This window comes from Hyla sarda, chromosome 5, assembly GCF_029499605.1.
Source record: "Hyla sarda isolate aHylSar1 chromosome 5, aHylSar1.hap1, whole genome shotgun sequence".
Taxonomy (NCBI): domain Eukaryota; kingdom Metazoa; phylum Chordata; class Amphibia; order Anura; family Hylidae; genus Hyla; species Hyla sarda.
This window is the reverse complement of record NC_079193.1, coordinates 313,586,843-313,604,996: the sequence shown is the minus strand read 5'-3', so window position 1 is coordinate 313,604,996 and position 18,154 is coordinate 313,586,843. Positions and strand designations below refer to the sequence as shown.

General features: G+C 41.9%; 1 protein-coding gene across 7 annotated transcripts in view; it reads right to left on the bottom strand.

Annotated features, from left to right (window-relative positions):
* LOC130274181 (cingulin-like) overlaps nucleotides 1-18,154 on the bottom strand; it is a 419,288-nt gene that overhangs the window by 74,260 nt on the left and 326,874 nt on the right. The gene's annotated exons all lie outside the window — the stretch shown is intronic.

Sequence of the window (18,154 nt, the reverse complement as noted above, 5' to 3'; positions counted from 1 at the left end):
GTTGGCTCATTTCTGCCCTGTATCCGGTTTTGTGACCGGACCTAAAACCGTAGTATACCATGGTTTTAGGTCCGGTCACAAAACGGGATACAGGTCAAAATTGAGCCGACCGGAGTCACCGTTTGACTCCGGTAGGCTCATTAAAGTGAATGAATTTCAGCGCTGGTTCGGCTGGGGTACGGGAGCGCCCGATTTTCCCTTCCCCCAGCCGGATCCGGCAGCCATAGGCTGAAATTGTTGTGTTAAAGCACCCTTACTTAAAAATTAAACTAATTCTGATATTAGTGAAGTGTAAAAAAAACAGTAACAATAGATCACAATTTTGATAGGGTGACAATTCATTGTCTTGGTAACACAAACCAATGAATATAAATAAATCAGGAAACAATGCTATGTAAGTGCATCAGGGAAAGCATTGCAGATCTTAAATGGGCACTGTCATTAAAAAAAAAATTGCTATTGCACTCCTTACGGTAAATAAAAAATCTTTCTAATGTACTTTGCTTTAAAAAAAAGTTTTATATGATTTATTTATGTTTAAAAATCTGCCACTAGATGTCTCCCTACTTGTCTAGAGCACATTTCCCCCTATCTCTTGCACAGACTTTGGACTCCTGCTGGCATGGCAGAAGTCCAAAATCAGGAAATGGTGAGGGGGGTGTGTGCAGCCTCATCCAATCATAGCTCATCTCACACACTGAACTGCTCTGAGCTGTGTGTAGCAGAGTGAGGGAGGAAGTTCTCCCCTGTATGGGTTCAGATGATGTCAAGGGGAAAGCCACTTCCCAGTCTGTGAATCTGACTGAGCAAAAAATAGCAATATCAAAGTAGATTACTAAAAAATAATAAAAATAAAGGCAGGGGTGGTTTATCAAGATGAAGGCAGCGAACTGGGAGAATTATCAAATTTAACAAGATCATGACAGGTACTCGTTAACTAGCACTTTCATCTTGCACTACATGTAATCCTGTGATCGACACCTTACAGCAAGCTTATCGGTGTGCAGGTAGCGTACTAAGCAGCCATTGCATTCTGAATTTTAAGAATGTAAGCGGATCCTTATCAATATTTTGCACATTTCCTAAAACAATCTGCCTATATCCGGTTGGAAACTAACTGATATTTTATATTTGTATCAGTTAGTATAGCTTTTTTCAGTGATGTGTTAAAGGCGGGGTTATCCAGGAAAAGAAAAACAAAGTTAATTTCTCCCAAAAATAGCACAATTTCAGTCCACAGGCTGTGTGTGGTATTACAATTTGGATCCATTAACTTAAATGGAACTGATCTGTAATACCACACACAATCCCGTACCTCAGCTCTGTTTTTCCAGTTTAAAGGGGTATTCCAGGAAAAAAAAAATTTGACTATGTTACAGGGGCTGTAAAGTTAGTGTAGTTCATAATAGAGTGTCTGTACCTGTGTGTGACATTTTTCTCACAATTCTTCTGTGATTTTCACCCCAATATTTATTTTTACCAGTATACAAAATGACTGTTGTCTAGGATTTTTCCCAGCTTGCAATGCAGCCGAGACCTGACTCACTAGTCAGCTGATGACAGGGAGACTGTCTGCTTCAATGGGTGGAGAGAGCAATATGCAACTAGTGCAACAGCTGTAGGCACCCTGATTGAAAACCACAATGATTTGAATGGATGACGGTCATTCATGTTCAATGGGTGGGGTGGCTGATGTGTGGGAGGGAGGAAGATGGAATTGTGGGATTTGTAGTAAAAAAAAAGAAACGTCAAAAAGGAAATACAAGTTCACAAACAGCTAGCCACAGTATTATGGTAATCTCACAACATAGCCATTTAGCCCCAAGACAAGTGCAGATCCTTCCTAAGCATGTCCATTACTGCCTGCCAGGTACGTACTAAAATCACCTTATGCTGGATAACCCCTTTAATATATTGAGACTATATCACTGGAGGTTAATACAAGAATGGGGCCTAACGCCATATCTAAGTGCTGAAACATTCTAATGCAGTCTCAATGCCAATGAGGTGTCTGAAGGAAGAGGCCTTGGGGATGGCGCTATCTATATGTTGAGTCTATTGAAGTGTACAGTATGGTATAGCTCACATTCATAGAGTCCTTGTATAGAAGTGTATGTGTCAAACACATAGACATTCAAGCAGCACTCTGCCCAAGGATTATGGCTCAGGGACTACATTTACAGAGACTGACAGTTTCAGAATTTTAGGCAGAGAAACAAAAATTCCCTATTCCTACATCTCGGTAATGCTTAACTCTGTACATGTCATGAATATTAGAATCATGAATATTAGAATCCCAATCGCACTGACCATATTAGAATCCCGACCGCACATTTTACAGCTTACTACAATGTATCTGTATAGAAATCAAAGCCACAATGAAATGGTAGAAAAGACTAGTGAAAATCTTCAAACGGTTAAACCGCATTTACAGCTGAGGCAATTTCTAATAATATTTGAAATGTCTCCTTTATGTATGCAGAGCTAAATTTACTTACAATCCACCCCGAGGCAAGAACGGCAGAGGAGTGAAAGTTACTGAGGGTTATGGAGGAACATCATTTCAGTTTCTTCAAATACAAAACTATCTGATCCAACAATACAAATATTATACTATTAACAATCCAAATATTGTAATGATTGTATCTAAATATTGTACAATTGACCAGAACTTCTATAGAACCCAAATGGACCAACAATAAATATAATAATATAAAATGAAAAATACTACTACTGGCTAATTGATAGAAGAAGGACAGTGTTATCATTGACAGAGGGAGTTGTTCTCTGCAGACTGTAGTAATAGGGAGCCAATAACAGAATTAACGTTGTAACTTGGGCTTCATAGACAAAACACAAAGGCTTGCATTACCAATAAAACACAATTGTGATATGGAACCAATCAATGTCTTGGCACCACAATCCAGTGTTGACAATATAAACAACTGTGTAAACAATGGCATTGTGCCAAAAATTCTGTCTGTGCCAGAATTTGCACAAGAATTGAGAAAAAACCCGACCAACTCTCCATTTTACTGGGAAAACCCGAAAAGGCCATTTGGAAAAGGGGGCATGTCCCTGGCATTTTCAAGAAAAATCCCAACATATTTACTAAGGTTTCCACAAATGTGGTGGATTTGAGCTGAGGAAAACCCTACAGCTCAGAGAATGGCCCTCATTTACTTAGAAAATCAGGTTGTAAGTCTATCTTGCTTTCTTACCCGACTGCTTTTTTCCCCTGGTATTTATTATTATGTCGCATCCTGTTTGTCGCATGTGGGTTTTGTAGGTTTTGGTTCCCAACTCCTCTGATTTGTCGGGAGAAAATCCACAACAATTCAACAAATTCGGTTTGGAAACCTTTATAAATATGTGGGCAAGCTCAGAAATGTCGGGTTACGCCCCTTTTTCGGGTTTGGGAGAATCCTCATCGGGTTCGTCGGGAAAAAATGTTGCATCGTGTCGCAGACTGGCGCACGATGTCTGCGACATGTCGCAGACAAAGATGCGACAAAAAAAAACAGACAAAACAAGTCGGGTTTAGAATAGTAAATGAGGGCCAATGTGTAAAAAAAATAAGCAAAATGTAGGGAAAAGTGCAAAATGTTTATTTCACATGTTATTTTCTGTAAAAATTCTAATAAATTGATAATGGGCTTTTCCGTATGTGTTTCGCCAAAATAATAAAATGTTCATTCTTCCAGCAGAAGAGTTCCTTATCGGACGTTCGGCTACGCAACTTTCAACTTGTGAACTAAGCAGCAGAATCCCATAAAAATCAACGGGCGGCTGCTGCAAGCAGAATCCACTCAAAATTTCAAGTTGGTAAATCACATGGGTCGTAGGATTTTTAGGACCTGCCTCTCTCTTTATTGACCTGCTCTATAGTGAGGCATACCCCAAAGGCCTCCAATATTCAATATCTCTCCTTGTTATATTCAACATGTATACACACTGCAGAGTAAGGAAGAAGATAATACGAAGGGCATGAAGACCTACTTACATTAAAATTCCAAGATGAAGTTAGATCAAGACGATGTACAGGAATAAGGTATTACAGTGGTAAGTGTCTGAAGGTACTGACAGATATCTATCCTGACCTTGACTGCACTATGGGTTCCTATAAACCCAGGGTTGCACAGAGTTACAAGACCCATAATCTTTTATGGGGATCTCCTGTAAGTTTCCCTATGTTCATCAGCACCAACCATGCAACCTTTAGATCTCAATTCCACCAATCTCTCAATAATATATGTACATCAAAAGGAAATGACAAAACATCAAACTCAAGAGTTTTAAGTAGACACTATATTGACAGGAAGGGCAACATTTTGGCTCAGTGGATGGATGGAGTAAGGGCTACTTGATTCCTGCCTGTCCAGATATGCCTCTTTATTATGTAATGATCCAATAAAGAATATGGGGGGGGGGGGACCAGTTGCCCACAGCATCCAATTAAAATGCTTTTTTTTTTTTTTTTTTTTTCAGAGGCCTTTTTTAAAAATGTAAGAACAGATCTGAATGGTTTCTATTGGCAACTGGTCAAATTTTTCTCTGCACAGATTTTATTAAATCTTCCAGATGAATTTGACAATCAACTCTCAAGCTCACTGCCTTGTAGTTTCCTTTTGACAAGGTTCTACTGTAACTTCCTATGCTCCAATTTCAATAATTTTCTTTTATGTCCAGTGCTGTATAATTTCGACAGTAAGAAAAATTCTGTAAAGCACTAACAACATGGATCATTTCTCTCCTATAAGCATGGCATAAGCCCTTGTACTGTCATTGTTAATGAAGTTCATGCCATCAGTTGTATGCTGCCCAAACGATGGGTAGCACAAAACTGGTGCAGGCAGCGCAATCCCGGGTCACTAGGAATTACTCTGATACGATCAGGTGTTTCAGAGTAATCAAAATAAAAATGCTGCTGGGTTGAGTCCCAATGGCTGCTCTCCACCCGGCTGACTTGAGTGGAGGCAGCGCAATCCTGAATTACTGTAATATGCGGGTCTGGTGTTTCAGAGTAATCATAGCTTAAAAATGCCATCAAGACCGGGGTAACTCGGCATTTGGGCGGGTCCAGGCAGCTTTGCCTTGCCCGACCAGCTTGAGTGATGTATCTCTCCCTACACAAACATGTAATATACACTGCTATGGAGAGACGCATCATTCAAATGGCTGGGCAGGGAGCAGCCATAGGGACTCCCCATAGGACAACTTTCCTGTGTCCTGGTGGCATTTTTTTATTTTGATCACAACACCTTCACCAGTTTTGTGCTGCCTACAGTCTGGGTAGCATCAATCTAGTGACAAGTTCCCTTTAACTCATTTAAATAGAATACAAAGGAAGTTAAGTGAATACTATATGTGTGCATTTTACATGTGGTTCCACTTGCATAAAATACCACTACTATTTTGTCAGTTTTTGGAAGTGATAGCTAATGTGCTTACCCCCATACAGAGAGGTCCCTAAAGAGGATACAGAAAGCTCTTCATCATTGCTACCTGGAAGCTCACAAACGTACACAAGCTCTGGTTTGATTTAATACAATAAGTGGCATCATCTATAGCGTAGCCTATGCATTGGATGAATAGACAAATGCTGATAAAGACGTTCACTAGTGTCAGCTTCTTATATGGTACCTACATAAGGAATAAGAACATGGCATGCACCATTCTTATCAATGTTTTATATTCCATTTTCATATAGCCTTGACCCTGCTCAAACAAAGTGTAGCCAAAAAACCCCTATTATCCGATCAGAAGCATATTCAGATACCAGTTTAATTGTAAAGGGTTTTGTGTAATGTGAAACGACTGTCCTGTTAACAATACCCCATTAAAGAACAGAGTCAAATGACAGTATCAAGTTCAATGGTTCGCAAAGAAAATATCCATTCATTATATCTGCCGCTTGCTGTATGTTTTTACTTAATGCCTTCGTGGACATATGAACTTCTCTTTTTTTTCAGATAAAAAACATATTTCCTCAATGACTTACACGTGGAATGGGAATAATACGTAAAAATGTAAAAAAGAAATGTCTGTAAAAGCCTTTGATTATTTGATGTTTTCCACTTAGGCATTAAAAAATGATAATAATGCCCCCTCTGAAAAGAACGGCAGAGAAAGGGCGCCACCCCTAAGAGTATATCACATAATGCCATCATGAGATACTCTTGTCATCTTGACGTATGGGATGAACTGCAAACAGCTGTCCTGTGTGTGTAGAGAGGCAGGAGAACCCCCGGCTGATTAGACTTCCTGTCATAGCTTTGACTGCTCCAGCTCTAATTTGACTCCAAAACTGAAATATCAACAAAGAAGAATGGTAAAATTAAAAATTCACCTCGTTTTGACAATGTTTTCTTGACAACAGTTTGACGTTAATAGACAATTGTGGGTGGGTGGATAAAATGAAAAGAAAAGAGCTGTCTCAAACCAAAAGAGGATGGAAAAAAAGAAAAAAAATCCCTTTATGGAGAAAAAGATGGAACTGCAAGAGCTTTTTCTGATAAAATAACATGTCTCTCGATGGCAGTCATCAATGAAAAAAAATAGAACCCGGGATAATGCGCTATTTCTAATAAAAATAAAAATGTTAATTTGTGTTCAGGAAACGGAGGGCCATAAATAGAAAATAGGGAATAATTTACTATGGGGTCCTCCAGATTTCCTTTTGGTTTCTGGTATCTTAAGCAGCAAGGATACCACTGTAAACTGTGCCACGCTGGACAGAAGCATAATTTATTTTAAACAGTAGAACAGTGGCCCAATGGGTAACACTTTTTGTTTGCATATTCACTGAACGTATCACGGTGTAATAGAACGGGATGGGGAGCAAGAACTAATATGGTGCAAGAATGTTACAAGCTCAGGCACTGTGGGGAGATTTATAAAAAAAAACAGTGTGGAGAAAGAGCAGTGCAGTGCAATCTGATAGCTTCTTCATTACCCAGAATCCTTGTTATAAATTAAAGAAGCAATCTGATTGGTTGCTATGGGCAACTGCACCACTCTTCCTCTAAAAAGGTTTTGATATATCTCCCCCCTGTGTTCACATCATCCATAGCAGCTGTCAGGAGTAACATATACCGGTACCTACCAACCTGCTGCAATGTTCAGGATTGTATTACACATAGAAGGAATCATCTTGCTATTCTGCCTTCTTCTGTCTACTAGTTGGTTGAGGCAGTTGCTATACAAATTTTCACAACCTAATCCATTGCCCTGGATCAAGTGATCACGACTGCGCAGGACAGTAACATTTTGATTGGAGTTCCTATTGGTTAGCCTCGCTTTACATAAATATTCTTGGCTTGTGGATTATGGCATTTGCTCTCTAAGTCTTTACTTTGTTTGTATCACTCTAATTTTATAATACTTTTTCTTGTACCTTGTTTTATTTCCCTGGTTTACATATTAGGTAGTTGCTAAAGTCTTGCTCAGATTGTTGTGTTTTTCAGTGTTTTGCTCAGCTTTTGTTTCTCAGGGGTCTAGAGCCTTTTTGTGGTTTCTGCAAGGTAGAGTTGATCCAGAGTGTCCATAAAAAAATTGCAGGAATAGAGAGGTTAGTTAACCTAGTAAACAGAGTTCAGGGAACATGTTTAGGGGAAGATTAGGGCCAGTTAGTTAGGGCCAGTTCTTGTATTTGTTTGTTTTGTCATCTTCTGCTACTTTCCTGATTGCTGTCATTATTATTCGTAATATCATCAATCTGCAGTCCAATCATCTACTGGTGGGATGCTGTTCTTGTTTCCTGCTGGTATTGATACATGTTTTGTACGTTTTCCTTGTTTTAGTAGTTTTCCTTGTTTTAGTAGGTTGTTGAACTGTAACTCCTCAGGGTATCTGAGTTTAAGGATCCACATTTAGGTTCTAAAAAGGTGACTGATATAGGAAAGTCCAGTTCTGCTATCATGTAATCAGTCCCTTAAACTACTGGAATTGGTATGACTCAGGCACTAGATCAGAATTTGTAGTCCCTCATTGTAAACCCCGGTTATGCGCTTACAATGGAGATTGCAGTCGAAAGATAAAAATGACACATTTAGAATCAGTGGCCCTGATTTATCAATGTGCCTATTACCATAACTGTTGGATATTGACCATAGCAACCAATCACAGTTCAGCTTTTATTTTACCAGTCTCAGAAATCTACACCAGCTCAGAGCTGGCAAAGATTTCAACTACTATTCACACCTGTTTGCATAAATAAATTGTAATACATTTGGTGCAAGTGGAACCAAAAACGCAGCCCCTTTCTCATCTACTTGCGAGCCTGGCTCTAAGCACTATGTTCAACTTTTCGCTACTTTGCACCAGAAATAGCCCTTTCTGAATCCAAAATAAAAACATTAAGAACAAAGAAAAAAAACAATTGTAGGGTTGTTGATTTTTCTGCATACTTCTAAAATATTAAGATTACACAAAACATTTGAACTACCCCAAAAAGCTACCATTAAAATATGTAGAACTTGTCCTGCAAAAAACAAGCCCTCATGTGGCTATGTTGACAGAAGGATAACAATAATTAAGGCTTTCAAAATGCAGAGGTGAAAAAATAAAATTCTGAGTACTTAAAGGGGCATGACGGAGGAAATAAAATGTTTCCAAATTAATTGGTGCCAGAAAGGTAAATAGATTTGTAATTTAATTTTAATTAAAAAACGTAATCCTTCCGGTACTTATCAGCTGCTGTATGCTCCAGAGGAAATTGTGCAGCTCTTTCCAGTCTGACCACAGTACTCTCTGCTGTGACCTCTGTCCGTAGCAGGAACTGAACAGAGCATGAGCAAATATACACAGCAAACCTCTCTTGTTCGGCTAAGATACCAAGGAGGGTAGAGGAAGTGCAGGGACGTGTTGGAGGCAACAGGCTGTTTCACGTGCCTTGACGGTTCCTCCAGCCTCAGGAAACATCCTGGCACGTGAGACAGCCTGTTGCCTCTGTCACGCTCCTGCACCTTCCCTACCCTCCTTGGCATTGAATTTAGATATGTATGATAGCTGCATCCACATACAATAAACACTGCATTTAAACAAATAATTGTGTGGTAAGTGCAACATTTTCATTTCTTCTATATTAGAAGAGTTAACCATGTTGCATGTTAAAGGACATCAGCAGCAAAAAACAACTTATCCCCTATCTGTGATCTCCTGCACGGGGCCACGGCTCTGCAGCAGCTCTCCCATGCAGGGGGCGTGCCAGCCGCAGCATGACGTTGTGGCCAACACGCCTCCTCCATGTAGTTCTATGAGAGAGGAGGGGAGGCAGCGTTCGTGCCTCCCCGCCTCTCCCATACAACTGTATGGGGAGGGGCGTACTGACAGAGAGGTCAACGCTACACGCATTAGCTGCTCACATAGAGCAGCAATGCGGGGTCCCCTTTGGGAGATTGCGGGGAGCTCGCGATCAAAAGCCCCCCGCGATCAAACACTTATCCTCTATCCTGTGGATAGGGGATAGGTTGTTTTTTGCTGTAATTGTAAACCTAACTCTCAACAAGCGTAAGAGAAAAAGGGGCAACCGGGTATAGTAATCGTAGACTGTAATAATTTTGTTAAGTAAAATATAATCCATCACTGGTTATTAGCACCATATGTCTGTGCAGCAATAATACGCACAAAATTAAGTACAAATCTAAGAGATTCGGCATCTCAGTTAGAAAATTATATGTAATTTTGCAGTTACGGTGGCAACCTGTAATGTAAGAAATCAAGTGATGAGAGGGAAGATGTAATTGCATGTGTGCCAATCAGGAGCAGAAGATACCGAGGCTTAATTAATCCGTACGCCACAAAAGCAACAGTCAATCTGAAAAGCCAGACTGGCGCGTCAAAATCCTCACAAACAATGAATCGCGTGTTACAAATCTAATATGTAATAGTAACACTGTTCTTAAGGACTGTGGGTCAAGGGTGCAAATGTACTGTTAATACTTGTGTTTTATTTATGTTTGATCAAGGGAAACGATAAGTTGTGAAAGCGGCCTCAACCGAGAGGTGTGTAAAGATTAAACAACCATGGGGGGGGGGGGGGAATGGGGGGCAAAAGTGAAAAATGATGATTAGACAAACAAAGTGGAGATTCATTTAAAGTTAAATGGGCACTGTCATTTGCAAAAACGTTCAATAAAATGTATATTTAGTTAAAAAATGTCTTTATTTTTGGATAACAAATTATGTCTAGTCCCTGCAGCTATTGCCTGTGTGTCTCTACAGAGACAAAATACAGGAAGTGTGGGTGGGACAAATAGAGCTCTGTGCAGGCTCCTGGCTTTTCAATAATTCTGCTGTGTGAGCTGAGGAGTGACACAGAGCCTTAGAGCCCTGCTTGTCCTCAGTATACAGAGCCCTGCTTGTCCTCAGTGCACATAGCCCTGCTTGTCCTCAGTGTACAGAGCCCTGCTTGTCCTCAGTGTACAGAGCCCTGCTTGTCCTCATGTACAGAGCCCTGCTTGTCCTCAGTGTACAGAGCCCTGCTTGTCCTCAGTGCACAGAGCCCTGTTTGTCCTCAGTGTACAGAGCCCTGCTTGTCCTCAGTGTACAGAGCCCTGCTTGTCCTCAGTATACAGAGCCCTGCTTGTCCTCAGTGTACAGAGCCCTGCTTGTCCTCAGTGTACAGAGCCCTGCTTGTCCTCAGTGTACAGAGCCCTGCTTGTCCTCATGTACAGAGCCCTGCTTGTCCACAGTATACAGAGCCCAGCTTGTCCTCCGTGTACAGAGTGCTGCTTGTCTTCAATGTACAGAGCCCTTCTTGTCCTCAGTGTATAGAGCCCTGCTTGTCCTCAGTGTACAGAGCCCTGCTTGTCCACAGTATACAGAGCCCAGCTTGTCCTCGGTGTACAGAGTGCTGCTTGTCTTCAGTGTACAGAGCCCTTCTTGTCCTCAGTGTATAGAGCCCTGCTTGTCCTCAGTGCACAGAGCCCTGCCTGTCCTCACTGCACAGAGCCCTGCTTGTCCTCAGTGTACAGAGCCCTGCTTGTCCTCAGTGTACAGAGCCCTGCTTGTCCTCAGTGTACAGATCCCTGCTTGTCCTCAGTGTACAGAGCCCTGTTTGTCCTCAGTGTAAAGAGCCCTGCTTCTTGTTTGCTCATTTACAGGAAAACTTGTGTTTTTTATTATTACCATTTAGAAATGCATATGACTTTATGATCCTTTCCTTTTATTGTCATTATTAACATGGCGTATTAACATGATAGCGCAATCATGGTATAGTCTTTTTACAGTGTTCATTTTGCAGGATAAATAAAAAAAAATTTTTATATGTGTATTTTTATTTCATTTTTAGGTTTTAAGAAAAAGAAGGGATGTAACGTTAATATTTATATCTAGGGGGGGGTGGCTTGGGGGGGGGTGGCTTCACAAGACCCCCTGAAGCTATGAAAACCAAGAGCTGGGGATCGCAGGGGGGGATTTGCTCCTACTCTGGACAGTTTCTGACAAAGACAGAGGAGACAGCAGAAAGCACTGCGGTCAGATTGAAAAGAACAACTCAACTTCCTCATTAGTATACAGCAGCTGATAAGTACTAGAAGGGTTAAATGGGCACTCTCATGAAAACTAATTTTTCTATTGCACTCTTTGCAAAAATCTTTCTAACGCACTTTGTTAAAAAAAAAAAATTATTCGATTTTTGCTCTTTCGTTTCTTCCTCCTTACCTTTAGAAAATCATAACTCTTTACATTTTGCACCTAAAAATCTGTATTATGGCTTATTTTTTGCGACACCAATTCTACTTTGTAATGATATCAGTCATTTTACACAAAAATCTACGGCGAAACGGGAAAAAAATCATTGTGCGACAAAATTGAAAAAATACAGCCATTTTGTAACTTTTGGGGGCTTCCGTTTCTACGTAGTACATTTTTTGGTAAAAATTACACCTTATCTTTATTCTGTAGGTCCATACGGTTAAATTGATACTCTACTTATATAGGTTTGATTTTGTCGTACTTCAGAAAAAAATCATAACTACATGCAGGAAAATGTATACGTTTAAAATTGTCATCTTCTGACCCCTATAACTTTTTTATTTTTCCGTGTTCAGGGCGCTATGAAGGTTCATTTTTTGCGCCGCGATCTGAAGTTTTTGTCGGTACAATTTTTGCATTGATTTGACTTTTTGACTGCTTTTTATTCATCTTTTCATGATATAAAAAGTGACCAAAAATACGCCATTTTGGACTTTGGAATTTGTTTGCGGGTACGCCATTGACCCTGTGGTTTAATTAGCAGTATATTTTTTTTAATTAGGACAGTTCCGCACGCGGCGATACCACATATGTTTATTTTTGTTTTTATTTACACTGTTTGTTTTTTTTAATATTGGTAATGCCGGGTGATTCAAACTTTTATTAGGGGAAGGGATAATTCAAAGGGTTAAAGGAGTACTCTAGTCCAGAGTATTCCTGCTCCGTTCTGCAAAATAAATGAAAATGAACCATCACTCACCTCCCTGGGTTCCCACGGAGCGCCACTACAGCTGTTCGGTCCTCCGGTCCATCCTCTTCATACTTCCGGGTGTAACGAAGCGTCACATGGCGCTCAGCCTATCGCCGGCCGCCGCGATGTTCAGCCTCGGCCGGCGATAGGCTGAGCGCCATGTGACGCTTCGTTACACCAGGAAGTATGAAGGAGATGGACCGGAGTACCGAACATCTGTAGTGGCGCTCCGAAGAAACCCAGGGAGGTGAGTGATGGTTCATTTTCCTTTATTTTGCAGCCCGGGCAGAACGGAATAGGAATACTCTGGACTATAGTACTCCCCTAATGATTTTTTTACACTTTTCTTTTGCAATATTATAGCCCAAACATTGCATTTACTGATTTTTAACAGTGTTCAATGCATCTCCATAGGGATGCAATGATCAGTGTTTTTGGCGATTGATTGCTCAAGCCTGGATCTCAGGCTTGAAGCATTCAATCGGCGATCGGACTGCAGGAAGGAAGGTAAGAGACCTTCCTCCTACAGTACAGCTGTTCAGGATGCCGCGGTAATCCGCGGCAATCCCGAAAAGCTCCCTGAGCTAACCGGCACTTTTTACTTTCACTTTTACCCACGTGGCTCAGCTTTGAGCGCGCGGCTAAAGGGTTAATAGCGTGCGGCACCGCGACCAGTGCCGCGCGCTATTAGCGGCGGGTCCCAGCTTCACTATGACGCCGGGCCCGCCGTGATATGATGAGGGGTCACCGTGGATCCCCGCGTTATATCACGGGAGCGGGACCAAGGACGTACTCATACGTCCTTGGTCCTTAAGGAGTTAAAAAGCTGCCACTAGGTGTCTCCCTACTTGTCCAGAGAACATTTTCCCCCATCTTTTGCACAGACTTTGGACTCCTGCTGGCCTGGCAGAAGTCCAAAATTTGTAAAAAAAAATAGTGAGGGGGGGTGTGTGCAGCCTTAGCCAATCATAGCTCACCTCACACACTGAACTGCTATGAGAAGTGTGTGGGAGAAAGTTCTCGCCTGCATGGCTTCAGATGATGTCACAGTCTGCTGGGGAATGCCCCTTCGCTGTCTGTGAATCTGACTAAGCAGAAAATACAGAGCAATATCAAGGTAGAAAACTAAAAAATAATAAACAAAAAAGGCAGGGGGTGGTTTATTATGATGGGGAAGTGAACTGGGAGGATTATAAAATTTTACAAAATCATTAGAGGTACTCTTTAAGATATTTAAATAGACGAAATTTACAAATCTGTAACTTTTTGGCACCAGTTGATTTAAAAAAAATAAAAAGTACCCCTTTAATGTGATTGTTTGGTGTTACACATTCAATAGAACTAATGCAGCACAAGCAAAGTCTTATAGATGGCAATGGGAAGCTTGGATTATGGAGGATGTTAGTTGTAGAGAATTGGCAAAATCCAGATATTGAGGAGGAGTTATAGGGCAGTAAGTTTAAATTTAAAGTGAATGGGCAATCGGTCACAGGGTGTCATTGGTGTAGTAGCTTGACAAAAGGATGAGCCTGGCTTATGCACTGAAGATAGATTGGACAGGAGAGAGTTTAAAGGGGTACTCTGGTGGAAAACTTTTTTTTCTTTTTTAATCAACTGGTGCCAGGAAGTTAAACAAATTTGTAAATTACTTCTATTAAAAAATCTGTATCCTTCCAGTACTTATTAACTGCTGAATACTACAGAGGAACTTCTTTTCTTTTTGGAACACAGCTCTCTGCTGACATCTCTGTCCATTTTAAGAACTGTCCAGAGTAGGAGAAAATCCCCATAGCAAAACATATGCTGCTCTGGACAGTTCCTAAAATGGACAGAGATGTCAGCAGAAAGCACTGTGTTCCAAAAAGAAAATAATTTCCTCTGTAGTATTCAGCAGCTAATAAGTACTGGAAGGATTAAGATTTTTCAATAAAAGTTATTTACAAATCTGTTTAACTTTCTGGCACCAGTTGCTTTAAAAAAATTATAAAAGTTTTCCACCGGAGTACCCCTTTAACCTCTTCAGGACCCATGACGTATGCATACGTCATCACACCCTGGGTCTTAAGGACCCATGACGTATGCATACGTCATGGCGTTTTCCGGTCTCTGCCGCTCGCCGGGCAGAGATCGGAACCGGATGCCTGGTGAAATCCTTCAGCAGGCATCCAGGGCAAACGCCGAGGGGGGCCATGTAGGCCCCCCATGTCGGCGATCGCCGCAAATCGCAAGGGAAATCGCCCTTGCGACATGCGTAATTTCGCATGATCCCGGCTGTCACAGAAAGCCAGGACCATGCTAATGTATAGGAGCGAGGTGGCAAGCCTGCCACCTCCTCCTATTCCCTGCGATCTGTCGGTTAGTTAACCGACCAATCGCAGGGGGGAGGGCGGTTACTTCCTCCCGTCCTGTCCGGCCCCTGAAAGTCCGGAGAGGACGGGAGGAAGACCGGAGGACGCGGCGGGGGACGGGGGAGTGCTGGGGACCGTCCCCGGTACTTACCTCGTCCCTGAAGACCCGGATCCAGACGATGAAGATGGCGGCGGCGGCGACAGGTGAGTAGATCTTCAGCCGCGGTCGGGCCCTTTACAGCAATGCACGTCGCCGTAAAGCGACATGCATTGCTGTAATAGGACCCTGTAAACTACAACTCCCAGCATGCCCAGACAGCCCTTGGCGTCTGGGCATGCTGGGAGTTGCAGTTTTGCAACATCTGGAGGTCCACAGTTTGGAGACCACTGTGCCCTTCCAGATGTTGCAAAACTACACATCCTCAGCATGCCCTTACTGTCCAGGCATGCTGGGAGTTGTAGTTCTGTAACATCTGGCCCTTCAGATGTTGCAGAACTACAACTCCCAGCATGCCTGGACAGTTTTGGCATACTGGGAGTTGTAGTTTTGCAACATCTGGAAGGGCACAGATTGGGAACCACTGTATTAGTGGTCTGTAAACTGTAGTCCTCCAGATGTTGCAAAACTACAACTCCAAGCATGCTGGGAGTTGTAGTTCGGCAACATCTGGCTCTAAAGATGTTGCCGAACTACTACTCCCAGCATGCCTGAGAATGTTTGGGAGTTGTGGTTTTGCAACAGCTGGAGGCACACTGGTTGGGAAACATTGTTTCCTAACTCAGTGTTTCCCAACCCGTGTGCCTCCAGCTGTTGCAAAACCACAACTCCCAAACATTCTCAGGCATGCTGGGAGTAGTAGCTTTGCAACAGCTGGAGGTCCCCCCCCTGTGAATGTACAGGGTACATTCACATGGGCAGGGGGCTTACAGTGAGTATCGGGCTGCAAGTTTGCGATGCAGCAAATTTTGCGCGGCAGCTCAAACTCGCTGTAACCCCCGCCCGTGTGACTGTACCCTAAAAACACTACACTACACTACCACAAAATAAAATAAAAAGTAAAAAACACTTACACATACCCCTACACAGCCCCCCTCCCTCCCCAATAAAAATGAAAAACGCCTGGTACGCCACTCTTTCCAAAATGGAGCCTCCAGCTGTTGCAAAACAACAACTCCCAGTATTGCCAGACAGCCGTTGACTGTCCAGGCATGCTGGGAGTTTTGCAACAGCTGGAGGCACCCTGTTTGGGAATCACTGGCGTAGAATACCCCTATGTCCACCCCTATGCAAATCCCTAATTCAGGCCTCAAATGCGCATGGCGCTCTCACTTTGGAGCCCTGTCGTATTTCAAGGCAACAGTTTAGGGCCACATATGGGGTATCGCCGTACTCGGGAGAAATTGACTAACAAATCTTGGGGGTCTTTTTCTCCTTTCACCCCTTATGAAAAGGTGAAGTTGGGGTCTACACCAGCATGTTAGTGTAAAAAAATAAACTTTTTACACTAACATGCTGATGTTGCCCTATACTTTTCATTTTGACAAGAGGTAAAGGGGAAAAAAGCCCCACAAAATTTGTAACGCAATTATTCCCGACTACGGAGATACCCCATATGTAGGCGTAAAGTGTTCTGGGGGTGCACAACAAGGCCCAGAAGGGAGAGTGCGCCATGTACATTTGAGGTGATTTGCACAGGGGTGGCTGATTGTTACAGCGGTTTTGACAAACGCAAAAAAAAACAAAAAACCACATGTGACCCCATTTCGGAAACTACACCCCTCACGGAATGTAATGAGGGGTGCAGTGAGAATTTACACCCCACAGATGTCTGACAGATCTTTGGAAGAGTGGGCTGTGCAAATTAAAAATGTTGTACAGCCCACTGTTCCAAAGATATGACAGACACCAGTGGGGGGTAAATGCTCATTTTATGCCTTGTTACGTTCCTCAAGGGGTGTAGTTTCCAAAATGGTATGCCATGTGGGGGTTATTTTGCTGTCCTGGCACCATGTGGGCTTCCTAAATGCGACATGCCCCCCGAGCAAAATTTGCTCTCAAAAAGCCAAATATGACTCCTTCTCTTCTGAGCATTGTAGTTCGCCCGTAGTGCACTTCAGGTCAACTTATGGGGTACCTCCATACTCAGAAGAGATGTGGTTACAAATTTTGGGGGGTATTTTCTGCTATTAACCCTTGCAAAAATGTGAAATTTGGGGGGAAACACACATTTTAGTGATTTTTTTTTTTTTTTTTTTTACGTATGCAAAAGTCGTGAAACCCCTGTGGGGTATTAAGGCTCACTTTATTTCTTGTTACGTTCCACAAGGGGTCTAGTTTCCAAAATGGTATGCCATGTGTTTTTTTTTTGCTGTCCTGGCACCATAGGGGCTTCCTAAATGCGACATGCCCCCGAGCAAAATTTGCTCTCAAAAAGCCAAATATGACTCCTTCTCTTCTGAGCATTGTAGTTCCCCCATAGTACACCTCAGGTCAACTTATGGGGTACATTCATACTCAGAAGAGATGGGGTTACAATGTTTGGGGGGTATTTTCTGCTATTAACTCTTGAAAAAATGTGAAATTTGGGGGGAAACACACATTTTTGTGAAATTTTATTTTTATTTTTTTACATATGCAAAAGTCGTGAAACCCCTGTGGGGTATTAAGGCTCACTTTATTCCTTGTTACATACCTCAAGGGGTCTAGTTTCCAAAATGGTATGCCATGTGGGGGATTTTTGCTGTTCTGGCACCATAGGGGCTTCCTAAATGCAACATGCCTCCCAAAAACCATTTAAAAAAAACGTACTCTCCAAAATCCCCTTGTCTCTCCTTCGCTTCTGAGCCCTCTACTGCGCCCGCCGAACACTTTACATAGACATATGAGGTATGTGCTTACTCGAGAGAAATTGAGCTACAAATATAAGTATACATTTTCTCCTTTTTCCCCTTGTAAAAATTCAAAAATTGGGTCTACAAGAACATGCGAGTGTAAAAAATGGAGATTGTGAATTTTCTCCTTCACTTTGCTGTTATTCCTGTGAAACACCTAAAGGGTTAAAACGCTTACTGAATGTCATTTTGAATACTTTGGGGGTTGCAGTTTTTATAATGGGGTCATTTGTGGGGTATTTCTAATATGAAGACCCTTCAAATCCACTTCAAACCTGAACTGGTCCATGAAAAATTGTGAGTTTGGAAATTTTGTGAAAAATTGGAAAATTGCTGCTGAACTTTGAAGCCCTCTGGTGACTTCCAAAAGTAAAAACACGTAAATTTTATGATGCAAACATAAAATAGACATATTGTATATGTGAATAAAAAAAAATTATTTGGAATATCCATTTTCCTTACAAGC